Here is a 14,927-nt window from a genome sequence, read left to right on the forward strand (position 1 = left end):
CGTGCCTGGGAGCCTTGCCGAACCTCGTGCCTCGCTTTGGTTGGCTCTGGGGTTCTGCTGACTCAGAGTACGGGGTCAGGCGGCGGGCGGACCTGCCTCCCTCTCCTGCTCGCGGCTTGGTGCGGGAGCTAGTTCCCTGGCGGCTGTGGGCGGACTTGGGCCAGGACCAGGAGGTTGACAGCACCGCGGTTTCTCCTGCCCCCCCCCCCCCTGGCGAGAGTAAGGCCAGCTCGTCCGGCGCCAATCCAGGGACAGTTGCGTCCACACCACGGTCCAGCCTGACCACCAGAGATAGCTACGTTTTGTGTGTGTGTGTGTGTGTGTGTGTGTGTGTGTGTGTGTGTGTGTGTGTGTGTGTGTGTGTGTGTGTGTGTGTGTGTGTGTGTGTGTGTGTGTGTGTGTGTGTGTGTGTGTGTGTGTTTGGCACCTTAGAGGGATTGAGAACTGTATATTCATTGGAATTGTCTGTGTTTTTCCCCACAGCCCGATCCCACACCATCCCGTCGAATCTCCCCGGATCCCTCTTCTTGCCGAGTCTTGTTATTTCTGGTCAATAGTAAAAACAAATAAACATCATCAACTCAGTGAAAAGTGACTCGTGCCACCTTCCTCGTCCCGTTTGCGGTAGAGCGATTAGAACCGCCATGTTTGGGTTATAAATAAATAAACCGCCTCCATCGTTTCGGCTCATTCTACGTTGGCGGGACTGTTCAAGTCCCGTGGACGTCACATTGGTGTCAGGGTGTTGGATGTTCGAACCCCTCTAAATTATATACCAGGATTAAAATCTCGCCACAAATTGGAATATAAAATTACTGCAGAAAAGCGCGCGAGCGCGGGAAATTTTGGCGGGATTTTTCAAATTGAAATTAATTGGCGGCAAACGGGACTTCTGCACCATGGCGGATGTGCAGATGTTTGAGGAGGAAGGCCACATGTCTGGCAGCGAGTCGGGGGAAGAAGGGAGAGACGGGGGTAGGGTTGGAACCTCCCCCATTCCGAGCGTGGACCGTGCTTCATCGCCCGTAACGGGGCCGGCAGTGCCGGAAACTGGTACGATGACGATCTGGACAATGTTGGAACGTTTAATGAGTGCAATTACAGCACAGGGGGCAAAAATGACTGCACAGGGGGCACAAATGGCAAAAATGACGGCACAAATGGAAAATCAATTCGTGACACAGAGGGCAGACATGACGGCACAGAGGGCAGACATGGCGGATCGATTGGGGGTAATGGGGAACAGTTGGGTGCACGGATTGATTTAATGAGGGATGAATTGGGGGAAAAGATGGAGAAAATGAAAACTAAGATGCAGGAGTGTGTGGATGTTAAATTGGGAGAAATACAAAGTAAATTCGAGGATAGATTGGAGGAAACAAAGGTAGAAATTACATTGGAGGGGGAAAATATACGGAAAAAATTGGTAGATAAAATTGATGCAACGAACATTCGGGTTGATAAAGTGGATGAAAGCCTGGAACGTCATCGTGCCTGTGTGGATGCTCGTATGCAGCTGCAAGTTGAAGAGTGGGGAGAGCTGAGGAAGCAAGGGATGAATTTGGCGGAGGAGGTAAAAGGATTGGAGGCTCGTTTGGACGAACAAGATAAAATTATGAGCCAAGATGAAGTCTTGGATAAAGGCCTGGTAGAGCCGTCTTTTGTAAGTAGAGTGTCCGGGTTGGTTGAGGAGCAGCTACAAACTCGCGACGGAGCCTTGGAGGAGGTTGTGCGGGCCCAGAAGATCCTGCGGGAAGAGGTGAATCGGTCCATTCAACGTTTGGAACAGGAGGCAAAATTGACCCATGAGACCCTCACCACAAAACATCTTTGGCCACAGTGGGCTCCGAAATTGGATACGCAGCCACAAGGGTGTTTGATCCCTGGGCTGGATTCGGACAAGGGAGAAACTGAGAAGCGGGCCACCGTAAAAGTGATCCCCCTGGTAAATTTCGACGGGTCAGGGAGCGTTGAAGCTTTTCTGACGCAATTTGAGTGCATTTCCCGACTAAACGGGTGGAATGAGCAGGAACGTACAGGGAATTTGGTGGCAACATTGCGGGGACCAGCCGCGGACGTGTTAAACGTGATCGCGGAGGGGATGTTGACCAGCTCCCACATTTGCGAGGCGTTGAGCCGTCGGTTTGGGTTCGCGGCAAACTGTGATCTGGTGCGGGCTCAGCTCCAGCACCGCAGATTAAAGCCGGGTGAGACAGTGCAGGAGCTGGCACAGGACATTTACCAATCAGTCAGGATCGCGTATCGGGACCTTACAGTGGAGGCGTGGGACAGACTGGCACTAGAGAAATTTTTAGCTGCTCTTCCTGACCCTGAGGTCCGAGCGCTAGTGGAGCTACAGGATCCACCCACCATGCACCGAGTGGCCGAGTGCGCGGCCAGGCTGGCCTCGTGGAGTCGGCCGGGTCAGGTGCCCGAGAGGCCATCGGTGACCATCCGACAGGCAGAGATCCAGGATCAGGGAGGGGGGCTGGGAGAAATTGGCATTACCCAAATGTTTCAGTAAATTTGCCAGAAACTGTCAAGTTTGATCGAGGGTAATCCGGTAGTTAGTGCGCCAAAGTGGCGGGGTCCAGCCCAGCCAATAGAGCAATTCGATTATGGCCGAGGGGGTCCGGAACCGGAAGAGACATTTCACCGATACTCACGGGGGCCTTTTATGGGGAGTTGTTTCCGGTGCGGGCGAAGAGGACACATGCAACGATATTGCCGGTACCCGGCGATTGAGGGACCCTCCAATGGACTTTTAGACTCGGAGAGGGTGAATCCTCCTGCTGAACCGCCAGGTCTATCCGAGATGCCCTTTCATAGGTCGGGTCCGGAGATCACTGTCGGGGGTCCGGGAGACTAGATCGGGCTGAGCATATAGGGCCATGCACGGCTGGTGAGATTGTGGCGAAGTGCCTCCTTTAGTGGAAAAAAATGAATTGTGGGAAAATTGGCATGGGTTTGTGAGTTCTGCTGGGTTTTAGAGTGACAATCGGGACAGTGGGTAATTGGAAACAAAGCGGGCACAAGTGGCTGTCCAATGGCTGGTGCGTGGATCGGGTGAGAAGTGCTGTGTGAGTTGTTTTAAGTGAAGAAGTGAAATGTATGGTGCACACATTGTTTTTTTTATTGGGCATGGTGTGGTAACAGGGAAAGTCATGGTCTGTGAAGTGTTAGAAATGGAGGTGTCACATGTAAGGCCGATGGGGTGGGGGAGTCATGTGGGTTTTGTGGGTGGGGATGATGTGCTTGTCCACAGGGATTGCTGAAGCTCACGGTGAGCGTGAATTGCGACCCCCTTCAAGGAGATTCACCACCTGGTGGCTAATGGTGACAGTGTCTGGAAGCAACTGGGAGAGGGTCTGGTTGGGCGACCAAGGCGGGTAGGACCTTGGCGACCCAGGAAGGCCAGAGGAGCCAGTGAGACCCCTTCCAGTGTGTTGTACGGGATGAGAGCTGATGGCTACCAGGGGGGTGGGAATCAAAGGGAGCGGGGCGGAGAAACGTCTGGGTTGGACTAAAGCTTACCTGTGGGCATGGTTGCACCTGAGATGCCCCCATCATCTTGTGGTAACCCACCCCACGGCCATGACGGGATTCAGCCTGCATGATTAAAATGAGGACCATGACCTTGAAATGTGATGATGACCATGGTGTGAGTGTTGTGAAGATGTGTGAGTCCCACTCGATCCCGCACAACTTGACAGGTGCAGCAAGGGCATGATGTCCGCATAATTTTGGGGCAAGCAAATTTTAAAAATTGGCTCCCCAGGTAACGCTGGGTCTATTAGCATCCACTGGGGGAGGCGGTCAAGTGTAAATATCCTGTGAATAGTGTCGTTAAGGCTTAGAGTAGGAATGTAAAGTATAAGTGTTGTGTTTTTGTGGAACCTTTTGTTTCCCCTCCCCAGATCACTGGAAGAGTGCTGGGCAAGAGCGATGATCCGGAGGATGGAGTGCAACTTCGCTCAGTGCTCTCATGTGATAAAATAAAACAAAATAAAAACGAATGATTGTTTAGGCGAGGATAAGGCCATAAGGGGGTAGTACATTAAGCAGGATAGGTAAGTTAGCTGCGACTCGCTGCCCATTGCCCCTCCTACTTTATTTCGTTAGGTTAATTAGGTATGAGTCAGTAAGTGTTAAGGCTGGTACGGTAGCACCTGTGATATACCTTGCAGGAGCTGCGGTACCAGAGGAGGGGGCAGTGTTACGTTTGAGGGGGGGGTATGCATTCAAAGGGTAATTAGGATGTTTAATTAGGTATGCCATGCTGTTCGAGTTTACCAGGATCTCGATGTAATAAGTAGCAATTCAGTGGTGATAAGTTGTCTAGTAAATGTTCATTTCTTCAAGGGGGAAATGATAAATGTCACGTAATTAGATAGGGACACGGGATAGGGTAAGTGTGTCTGCGTAAACCCCTTTTGGTATTCTCTGGAGACTGGCCGTGACGTCACAGGACAGTGCAGCGGATGGCTCCGCCCCGTGATCACGATTGGCAGAAGGTGATGACGGTGGGCCAATAAACGGCTCGATTGGGAGTGACGAGGACGAAGGATAAAAAGGTTCTGTTCGGGGTCGAAAAGGAAGAGGAAGAAGATTACAACCAGAATGATCGTGTTTTTTTGGTGTGGAAGCTGTGGCGGCAGAGAGCGTCCTGGTTGCTGTGCTGAGTCGATCGTGCTCTTGATCGTGCCTGGGAGCCTTGCGGAGCCTCGTGCCTCGCTTTGGTTGGCTCTGTGGTTCTGCTGACTCAGAGTACGGGGTCGGGCGGCGGGCGGACCTGCCTCCCTCTCCTGCTCACGGCTTGGCGCGGGAGCTGGTTCCCTGGCGGCTGTGGGCGGACTTGGGCCAGGACCAGGAGGTCGACAGCACCGCGGTTTCTCCTGCCCCCCCCCCCCCCGGCGAGAGCAAGGCCGGCTCGTCCGGCGCCGATCCAGGGACAGTTGCGTCCACACCACGGTCCAGCCTGACCACCAGAGATAGCTACGTTGTGTGTGTGTGTGTGTGTGTGTGTGTGTGTGTGTGTGTGTGTGTGTGTGTGTGTGTGTGTGTGTGTGTGTGTGTGTGTGTGTGTGTGTGTGTGTGTGTGTGTGTGTGTGTTTGGCGCCTTAGAGGGATTGAGAACTATATTCATTGGAATTGTCTGTGTTTTTCCCCACGCCCGATCCCACACCATCCCGTCGAATCGCCCCGGATCCCTCTTCTTGCCGAGTCTTCTTATTGCTGGTAATAATAAAAACAAATAAACATCATCAACTCAGTGAAAAGTGACTCGTGCCACCTTCCTCGTCCCGTTTGCGGTAGAGCGATTAGAACCGCCATGTTTGGGTTATAAACAAATAAATCGCCTCCATCGTTTCGGCTCATTCTACGTTGGCGGGACTGTTCAAGTCCCGTGGACGTCACAATATATATATATATATATATATATATATATATATATATATATATATATATATATATATATATGTATATATGTTGCTTCCAGGAAGTATTCACAACCCTCGCCTTTTGTCACATTTTGTTGTTACAGCCTGAATTTAAAATGGATTAAGTTTTAACTTTTTGTCACCAATCTACACAAATTACCCCATAATGTCAAAGTGAATGCTTTTTTTGAGAAATCTTTACAAATTAAGTCAAAATGAAAAGCTGAAATGTCTTGCATCAATAAGTATTCAACCCCTTTGCTATTATACGATGACACATTGAGCTCAGGTGCATCCAATTTCCTTTGATCATCCGAGAGTTGTCTCAACAACTTGATTGGAGTCCACTTGTGGCCAATTCAATTGACTGGACATAATTTAGAAAGAAACACACCTTTCTATATGAGGAACCACAGTTGACAGTGCAGGTCAGAGCAGAAACTCCACCATGAAGTTCAAGAAACTATCCGTAGAACTCCGAGATAGAATTGTGAGGAGGCATAGATCAGGGGAAGGGCTGGCCATCCAACCAAACTGAGCAACTGGGCAAGAAGGACCTTGGTCAGGGAGGTGACCAAGAACCAAATGACCACTCTGTTAGAACTGCAGAGTTCCTTGGCTGAGATTGAAGAACCTGTCAGAAGAACAACAATATCTGCAGCACGTCACAAATCGAGGCATATGGGAGAGTGACCAGACAGAAGCCATTCCTGAGAAAAGGGCATGTGACATCATATCTGGAGTTTGCAAAAAGAAATGTGAAAGACTGAGAGCATGAGGGAAAAGATTCTGTGGTCTGTTGAGAGAAAAATTGAACTCTTTGGCCTGAATGCAAAGTGCTTCATCTGGCAGAAACACAGCACAGCTAATCACCCATCGAACACCATCCCTACCATGAAGCATGGTGGTGGAAGCATCATGCTATGAGGGACTGGGAGACTTGCAGGATAGAGGGAACAATGAATGGAGCCAAATACAGGCAAATCCTTGAGTACCTGCTTCAGAGTGCAAAAGACCTTAGACTGCTGCAAAGATTTACACCACCAGTCAAAAGTTTTAGAACACCCCCATTTTTCCAGTTTTTACTGAAATTTTAGCAGTTTAATGTTTCAATGTACTCTGAAATTAAAGCATAGAACAATTTAACAATTGCAGATAAAACTAGAAATCATGGAATCGTTTTGTTGAACAAAATTTAATCAAAATTTTTGACTCATCAAAGGAGCCACCTTTTGCAGATATAACAGCCAAACCTACTCGTGGCATTCTTTCCACAATAGAAATCAAATATTGTTCGGAAAATTTCTTCCCAACACTGTTGCAGAAGTTCCCACAAATGTGTTGCACTTGTTGGTTGCTTTGCTTTCACCCTTCTGTCCAGTTCATCCCAAACCAGCTCGATGGGGTTTAAGTCTGGAGACTGTGCTGGCCATTCCATGATTTGAAGCCTACCGTCTTGTTCTTTTCTTCCTACTTAGTTCTGACATAGCCTGGAGGTATGTTTTGGGTCGTTATCTTGCTGTAGGATGAACCCCTGACCAACTTGGCGTTGACCAGAGGGTATTGCATGACGCTGCAAAATGCTGTGGTCGCCCTTTTGATTCAGGGTGCCAGTCACTCTGTGCAAGTCGCCGACTCTGGGTCCAGCAAAAGAGCCCCAGATCATCACGCTTCCTCCTCCATGTATGACAGTTGGTGTCATACTGAGGAACCATCCTTTCACCGACTCAACGGCGTACAAAAACCCTGCGTGATGAACCGAAGATTTCAAATTTGGATTCAATGGTCCATTAGAACTTCTTCCAGTTTTCAGTCATCTACTGGTGGTGCTTCATGGCCCAGGCAAGCCTCTTTTTATTATTTTTCCATCTTGGCAATGGCTTTCTTACTGCCACTCGACCTGTCAAACCTGCAGCTTGAAGTCTTCTCTTCACAGTTGAAACTGAGGCTTCCTTACTTCGACCAGTGTTAGCTGTGCTTGAAGCCGCTGTCTTGTGAGCCACCTATCACGTAAAGCTGTTGACTATCAGAAACTTGTCTTCTGATTGTGTTGTGGCTTTGGGTCTGCCAGACCTCTTCCTGTCAGAGTTTCCTCCAGTTTCCAAGTGCCTTTTGATGGTGTTGGAAACTGTACTCACTGACACCTTGGCTTCTTTGCAATTTCTCGAAAGGAAAGACCTCCACTTTTAAGGGTTATTATGGTCTGTCTGTCGTCCTTTGTTAATTGCCTTTTTCTCGCCATTATGATAGCAATACACTGCGTCCTGCAGTGCAATATTGTCCAAATAATGCTTCAGAGGGTGTGGCAACACAGTCTGTTCCAACTGCTTTTATACAGACAGAGGGTTTGTAACTAATCAACAAAAGTTGGGACACCTGTAGGAATTGTTTGCATCAACTTTCAAGGCTTAATTCACTTCCATTGCTGCAGAAAAGCTGCAGTTGCTAATCCTTTACTTGTTCCCTTAAAAGGGCCTTTTTTTATCAACTCTGAAATTTACATTATTTTTCAGTTATTGGAAACCTCAACTTTTTTTAACCTCTGGCAGGTTACCGCTTGGCTTTGTACTATTTCAGGTTATTCACTGGACTTGAACTGCTTAAATTTCAGTAAAAACTGAAAAATGAGGGTGTTCTTAAACTTTTGACCAGTAGTGTTTGTTCCAACAGGACAATGACCCCAAGCAAACAGCAATAGCCTTTGGAACAAGAATGTGAAAGTCCTTGAGTGGCCCAGCCAAAGCCCAGACTTGAATCCCATCGAGAATCTGAGGAAAGACTTGAAAATTGCTGTTCACCGATACTCCTCATCCAACTTGACAGAGCTTGAGCAAATCTGCAAGGAAAAATTGGAGAAAATCCCCAAATACAGATGTACCAAGCCGATACAGACATAACCAAGAAGACTTGAAACTGTAATCGCTGCCAAAGATGCTTCTACAAAGTATGAACTTAGGGGGTTGAATGCTTATTGACACAAGACATTTCAGCTCTTCACTTTTAATTAATCTGTAAGAATTTCTTAAAACATGTTTTCACTTTGTCATTATGAGGTACTTTGTGTGGATCGGTGACAATTTTTTTTAAATTCAATCAATTTTAAATTCAGGTTCTATCGCAACAAAATATGACAAAAGTCGAGGGGTGCGAATACTTTCTGAAGGCACTTAATATATGTGCACTATATATATATATATATATATATATATATATATATATATATATATATATATATATATATATATATATATATATATATATATATATATATATATTTGTGGATTCTCACCACTCGGGCGTGCGGGTGACCGCTTTTAGCTAATGGTGGCCGCGTGCCCACCGACCGTGGCAATCCAGTCGTAGCTTTCGGATCAACGCCGAAATCCAGCTATGGGTGTGTTTTTTAATCACACCACAACCTTGTCAATGCTCTGCCCACACTTCAGGGTCGAGGGCGAAATTGTCGATTTACCTAATTATTCGCGCAGGCAGACGACCGAGAGGTTGTACCTCAATGGGACCTGCTCGGAAATGAGCTGCTTAAGCAGCTCGCTCCGTTTGCGATTGCCAAGCGGTGTATTATCGCCAAGCCTCATTAGACACAATTAGCTTATCGGTGTTAAAAAACAGCTAATATTCCGAATGCAATTATGGCAGTTCAATGAAGGAAGGGAAGCAACGAGCAGGTGAATATTCAAACAATGCGGACATTTATTTATACACTTATGTAATCAATGAAGCAATGGGGGTAAGGGACAGGACACGAGCAAAAAGACCTACAGCCATTGTCTATTTACTACGTACATGCACTTAACAATTCTACTTATTGGACAAGGCGCCAGACTTCCATGCAAAACACCAGGAAAGAAAAGAGAGAACGGCCTTTAATGTTCCACGGAGCTGTGAAGACCGCAGGAGCTCCGCGAGACCGTGCAGGTTACCTGCCACCCTCGTGGTGACTCGCTGGGCGACCCTCGGTGTCTTGTCGTCAACACGGCAGCTGGTGTAACGGCGGCCCGGTTGTTCAGGCCTGGTCGATCGGGCCTAGCCGAGGACGCCTCAGAGGAGCAAACGGGCGTTGCTCTTTTCGAGTTGATGCTCTCCTAAGAGCCCGCTCACTCCTCTGCGTCGATCGGACCGTCCCGAGGCCTGATCACCTCGGACCGTTATGTCGCTGGCTGGCGACTTCTCTCCGGCTGCCTCCACCGACCCACAATTCTGCACGGCACTGCAGGCTTGGCTGGACTCCAGGCTCCAATTTCCACTCAACTCCGACTCGACTCTTCACCGCAGAGCTCCGTCCTCAACTCCGACTCGAGTCTTCACCGCAGAGCTCTGACTCGACTCTTCACCGCAGAGCTCCGTCCTCAACTCCGACTCGACTCTTCACTGCAGAGCTCCGTCCTCAACTCCTACTCGACTCTTCACTGCAGAGCCCCGTCCTCAACTCTTACTCGACTCTTCACCACAGAGCTCTGTCCTCAACTCTCAACTACTGAATGACCGTCTCAGCCCCGCCTTTTATCGGGTTCGGGGGCGGGGGGGGTTGGTCTTTCACCTCCGACCCCTCACCTCCCGCTGGCTCCGCCCCTTTTGTCATTCTCATCCGATCTTGCCGTGGAAAGCGGACGTGGCAGAAATCAACCTCAGAACACGGCCGTGTTTGGAAACATCCTGCCGCTCGTTCGTGGACACCGTTGCTGGTGACAAGATGGCGACGCTGTGCAGATGAAGGTGAGGAGATGTTGTTCAAAATAAAGATAGAAAAGAATAATACTACCTCAAAGATGCACAGCCTGGCACACGAATACTGCCCTTTAGACATCGGTGGGGAAATCTAACCTGGACACACACTTATCGATATAACTGATCTCTGGGGAACCTGTATGGTGTTCTGTGAATTTCCATAACCGTAACACTACCCCCTCCCCTTTTTACAGACTCGTCCCGAGTCGTCAAATTTTTGTGTGCCTTCATGTGTAAGTTTCCCCCGAGTACAATTTACCTCCGGTTCCCTGAGTGCGTCATTTGGTGTATCAGTGTCCCAAAAGTAAATAACCTACGGGCTGTGTAACTAACTAAACAAACTCGCTCATACAGACAACTTAACTACAATTGCCAGCGCTACGACAAACATGCAAGGGGAAAAAACTCATTTACAATTTTACCTTAACTTACAAATTTTACACTAAACCATGGCCCAGGACTGATGGACTCTGTGGGGAAAAAGGGCATGGAAAAGTTAGTCATAGTTTGTGAGGGTGAGCGCCCCCGCAGCTGAAGTTCGGATGTCTTCGGGGCCTGTTAAAAAGGCCCCGTTGTCTGTCACAGAATCTTTTCATGTCTTCAGCTGCTGTAGGCAACTCACCCCAACCCGGCATGCCATATGCCATCCCACAGGCCATTCTTGAAGCAGGGAGCCAGGCTGCCCAAATGCAGTCTCTGGCTCATGAAACAAATGCAGGTATGAACACAAACGGTGCACAGGCTGCACCAATGCAGTCCTGTGGCGTCGCTGCCTGCAGGGCAGTCCCTGCAGAATACTGGATGGGCACCGACGCAAGCAAACACAATGGTTGGCGGGGCTCCTGCAGGGCAGTCCCCGCAACTTGCGCGATGATCCTGGCGCACATGGTAATGGATGGAACGGGGGCAAATGCAAACACAAGGGCTAGCAGGCATGGGGTCAAGGCAGAGGCAGGCAGACAAGGCAAGGCCGGAACAGGCCGCTGTAGCAAAAGCAGGCCAGCATACGCAGCTGGCCGGCCTCTTGTCTCGTTCTGGTGGTTTGTGGAGGGAGTGCGGTGGTGCCAGCCGGTCTGAAGGCAGGCTCGGACCTACTCTACTGTCTCCCTCCCAACCTATCGCCTTTGCCTGTCTCTGTCCATACCCATTCCCTTAGTTTGCAAAAAATGAAATTTAGCCCCATCTTTTTTTTTTAATTTCGTCTCCCTAACCCCCTTTATCGTCTCTGTCTGGCAAACCTATTGTGTCACCTAGCTTACTCGCAACCCCTATATTCCCTTCCTGGAGGGGAATAAGGGAGAGCTAGCGTCCTGTGTCGAGGCCCAATAAAGCCTCAGAATGGCCTCCTCAGATCTCAGCGATCTAACCCAAAGTGGGTCCAGCGGCCCACAACGAGAGCGAAGGGATGGATGGTGCGGAGGGGTACACTTCCCTATCTACCATAACATTTCTTAACTTTTAACTACCCCGGGGCTTTCCAAAAGCACCTGTCGCCGAAACTATTGGTTCTACCAACCAAGATTCCCGTCGCCTGTGTTGGTGTCCTCACAAATTTGGGCCTTGCCCTCAATTTTTCCTTCATGCCCTCGCACGGTCTCATGGCTGGGCCACGTGGCTCACTTGGCAGGAACTACCCTCTGCCGATTCTCCAACTATGGCACCCCCGGGCCCTGCGACTGTCTCCGAGCCTACCAGCTCCCTAAAACCTGGGGAGTGCCCTCGATGGCTACCCCCCTCGATGCTCACGTGACAGGCTGGCGCCACGGGCCCCTTCCCCCGGGTGCCCGTGCCCACGTCGCTGCCCATGTGGCTGTTGGCGCTACAGGCCCCACATCATGCAGGTCCACCCGTGCCCACTATGCTATCCCGGCCCCTCTTGGGCCCTTGGCCTACCGCGGCCGACTAGCCCGGTGCCCGTGGTGCCCACTAAGTGATACTCACCGTTCGCAGCCACGCTCCCAGCCCGTCAACAGGACTCCCGCAACCCTCCAAATGGGTTTCGAGCCTACATTCACACCAACAGCAAAACGACCTCCATTTTGTCAATTTGACTAACCCACTATCTGAATTTACTCTGACCCCGGGGTCCCTTGGGTGGGAGTCACTCCTCCCCCCAATCACTCATCGCAACATGCATACCACATTCGCTCCATACACTCAGGCCCGCTGGCCCTCACTCACTCAACATGTTTCCTTTCAATTTCCATTTCATCGCTCCCATCACTGCCATTCCTCTGACTGCAACCCCTAACTATCTCGTGCTCCCTCGTCATCCCTTAAACTATAGCCCATCCTTTTAAGTATACGTAGCTAAGCTACATCCCCTCTACACATTTCCAGTCTGTCCTTGTCCTCAAATCCATTTCCCCTTCTAAATCTGAACTAAAATCCCTCTAACTAATCATTCCACGGGCCCCATGAGGACTTGTCCCTGCCCCATGAAGCCGGTCTAACTAAACTAACCCTTCCCCCATACTCGTGTGTTCCTGTGCCCAAGGCAAGGGGGTGTCTCGTACCCTCTGCTCAGGGAATGCTGTTTACCTGAAGTGGCGAGGCTTGCTTTTCTCTCCTTTTTTTTTCTGCGTGCACCAGTGCGGCAACTCACAACCTGCGCTCCTTCCCCGTGACATTATGGCAGCTGTTCGCGCACCTCATCTCTTGGACGGTAACATCCGGCAGGGATTCCCCTTCTGCCGGATTTCAACCATGCAGCCACGACGTCACCCTGCGCATCCCAAGCAAGCCTCGCGTTTTGAGGGGTTCCCCACATGAGCACATGTTTACATACACGCTCACCTGGTGAACCCGTCCGATCCAAATTCGTATTTCCAGCATACCTTCTTGTCCGCCCGCGGGATCCGCTTACATCCACCGCGTGCGTTCCCGGACCGGATTTCACTCGCGCAGGCGCGCACATGGCGGCCTCGTGCGAAGCACAGCACGAACCCCGCGCGCGCTGCTGTGTGTGAATCCGGCACGGTCCTCGAAATAGCTACGGCCGCTACACGGCCTTTGGCTCTTGTCTGGCACCGTCTTCATCGCAATTTCACGCACGCACTCCCACGTGCCATGACACTCTCACTCGGACATGCGGTTGTGTGTTCTCGCATACCAACCGTCATCTCCCTTACATACAGCGACCTCACACACGGCCTTTCACCCACGCTATGCGTGCTTTTCAACATGCATTTTGCCACACTCGTAAGCACACACAGCAGGACAACCATGTTGGGGATTCGCGCTACCACAAGCGCTCCTGGGGCCTCCATACCCTCCAAGCTCCGCGTGTACCCGTTCACAGCACTCGTCCCCCTAACCTCGCAAAGCTTGACCGGACCCACCTGGTCGTGATCCGCTTCAAGGGAGCATGGCGTCTCCCTCCGTTCCTGAAGGAGGCTATCCTGCTGCTCGCACTGGGTCACGGGACATTCCCCAAGCTCCCCTCATTGTCCCTCGCGAACTCCATGTGTGAGTGTTCGTCTTTAATTTCTTTTAATTCACCCTCTATCTCCGGTGACTCTGTTTTTATTTCAGTTTTCTCCTTTATGATCTCGCTTGTCTCTACGTGTCTCTCCCTACACGTCTCAGTCACCTGGGCTCCAGTTATTTCCCCCGTCTCCATTTTTATTTGTGTCTCCTTTATCAGGGTTTGCCCTAATTGTTGTTTTATCCGACGACTGGTGTTAATAAAGCCCCGCACCACTAACATTCTTCCCTGTAATGTCACACATCCCATATTATTGTGGTGTTCTACTTCCTGGCTCCATTTTCCTTCCCATTTGAGTCGTTCTTTCTCTCTGCGCCCCCTTAGTTGTTCGTTATCTTCCTGGAGCTTTTCCATCTCCATGGACTCCAACTTTGCTCTCTCCTTGAGTTGGTTAATTTCAAATTCATATTGTTTTTGTTTAGTATTCCACTGTCTCTCACGTTCTTCATTCTCCAATCTCATTGTTTCCTTCATTTTGTTGATTTCCTTTTCCTGTTTCATTCGTTGTTCTTTCACTATCTCCTCGTACTCCAACCTTGCTTTTTCCTTTTGTTGTTCAGTTTCAAATTCATACTCTTTTTGTTTTCTATACCACTGTCTCTCATGTTCCTCATTCTCCAACCTCATTGCTTCCTTCATTTTGTTGATTTCCTTTTCCTGTTTCATTCCTTGTTCTTTCACCATCTCCGCGCACTCCAACCTTGCTCTCTCCTTTAACTGGTCAACCTCAAATTGATGTTCTTTTTGTTTCTTATCCCACTGTCTCTCTTGTTCTTCCATCTCCAATCTCGTCGTTTCCTTCAATTGGCTAATTTCCCTTTCCTGTTTCATTCGTTGTTCTTTCACTACTCTTTCTTCCATCTCATTCTTTAATCTTGCTTTGGCTTCTAGCTGTTCGATCTGCACAGTGTGGTTCCTTAACGTTTCATTCTCCGTTCTCTTTCTTTCCTCTCTTAGCATCCTTAGCTCATTTTGTAATTCCCTCTCTTTGCTTTGGTGTTTCTGTAACTCAGAAATTTTTTCCCATTTTTCCTTTCTGGCCTCCTCACCTCTTTTGCATACTTCCTCTTCCAATTCGCCAATTTTCTTACCGTATTCCTCTAGGTATTCCTGATATTTCTGTTCTCTTTTTATCGTCTCTTCCAGGCTTTCTCTTTCTCGATTGCCTGTTCTTACCTCTTCCTTCAGTTGTTCCCATTCCAAATCGTGTTTCCGTTTTTCCCTTTTCAGCTTTGTTTTGCATTCTTCTTCCA

Source organism: Eptatretus burgeri, chromosome 2 (genome assembly GCF_056783735.1).
Source record: "Eptatretus burgeri isolate ZD-2024b chromosome 2, Ebu_testis_v1, whole genome shotgun sequence".
NCBI lineage: Eukaryota > Metazoa > Chordata > Myxini > Myxiniformes > Myxinidae > Eptatretus > Eptatretus burgeri.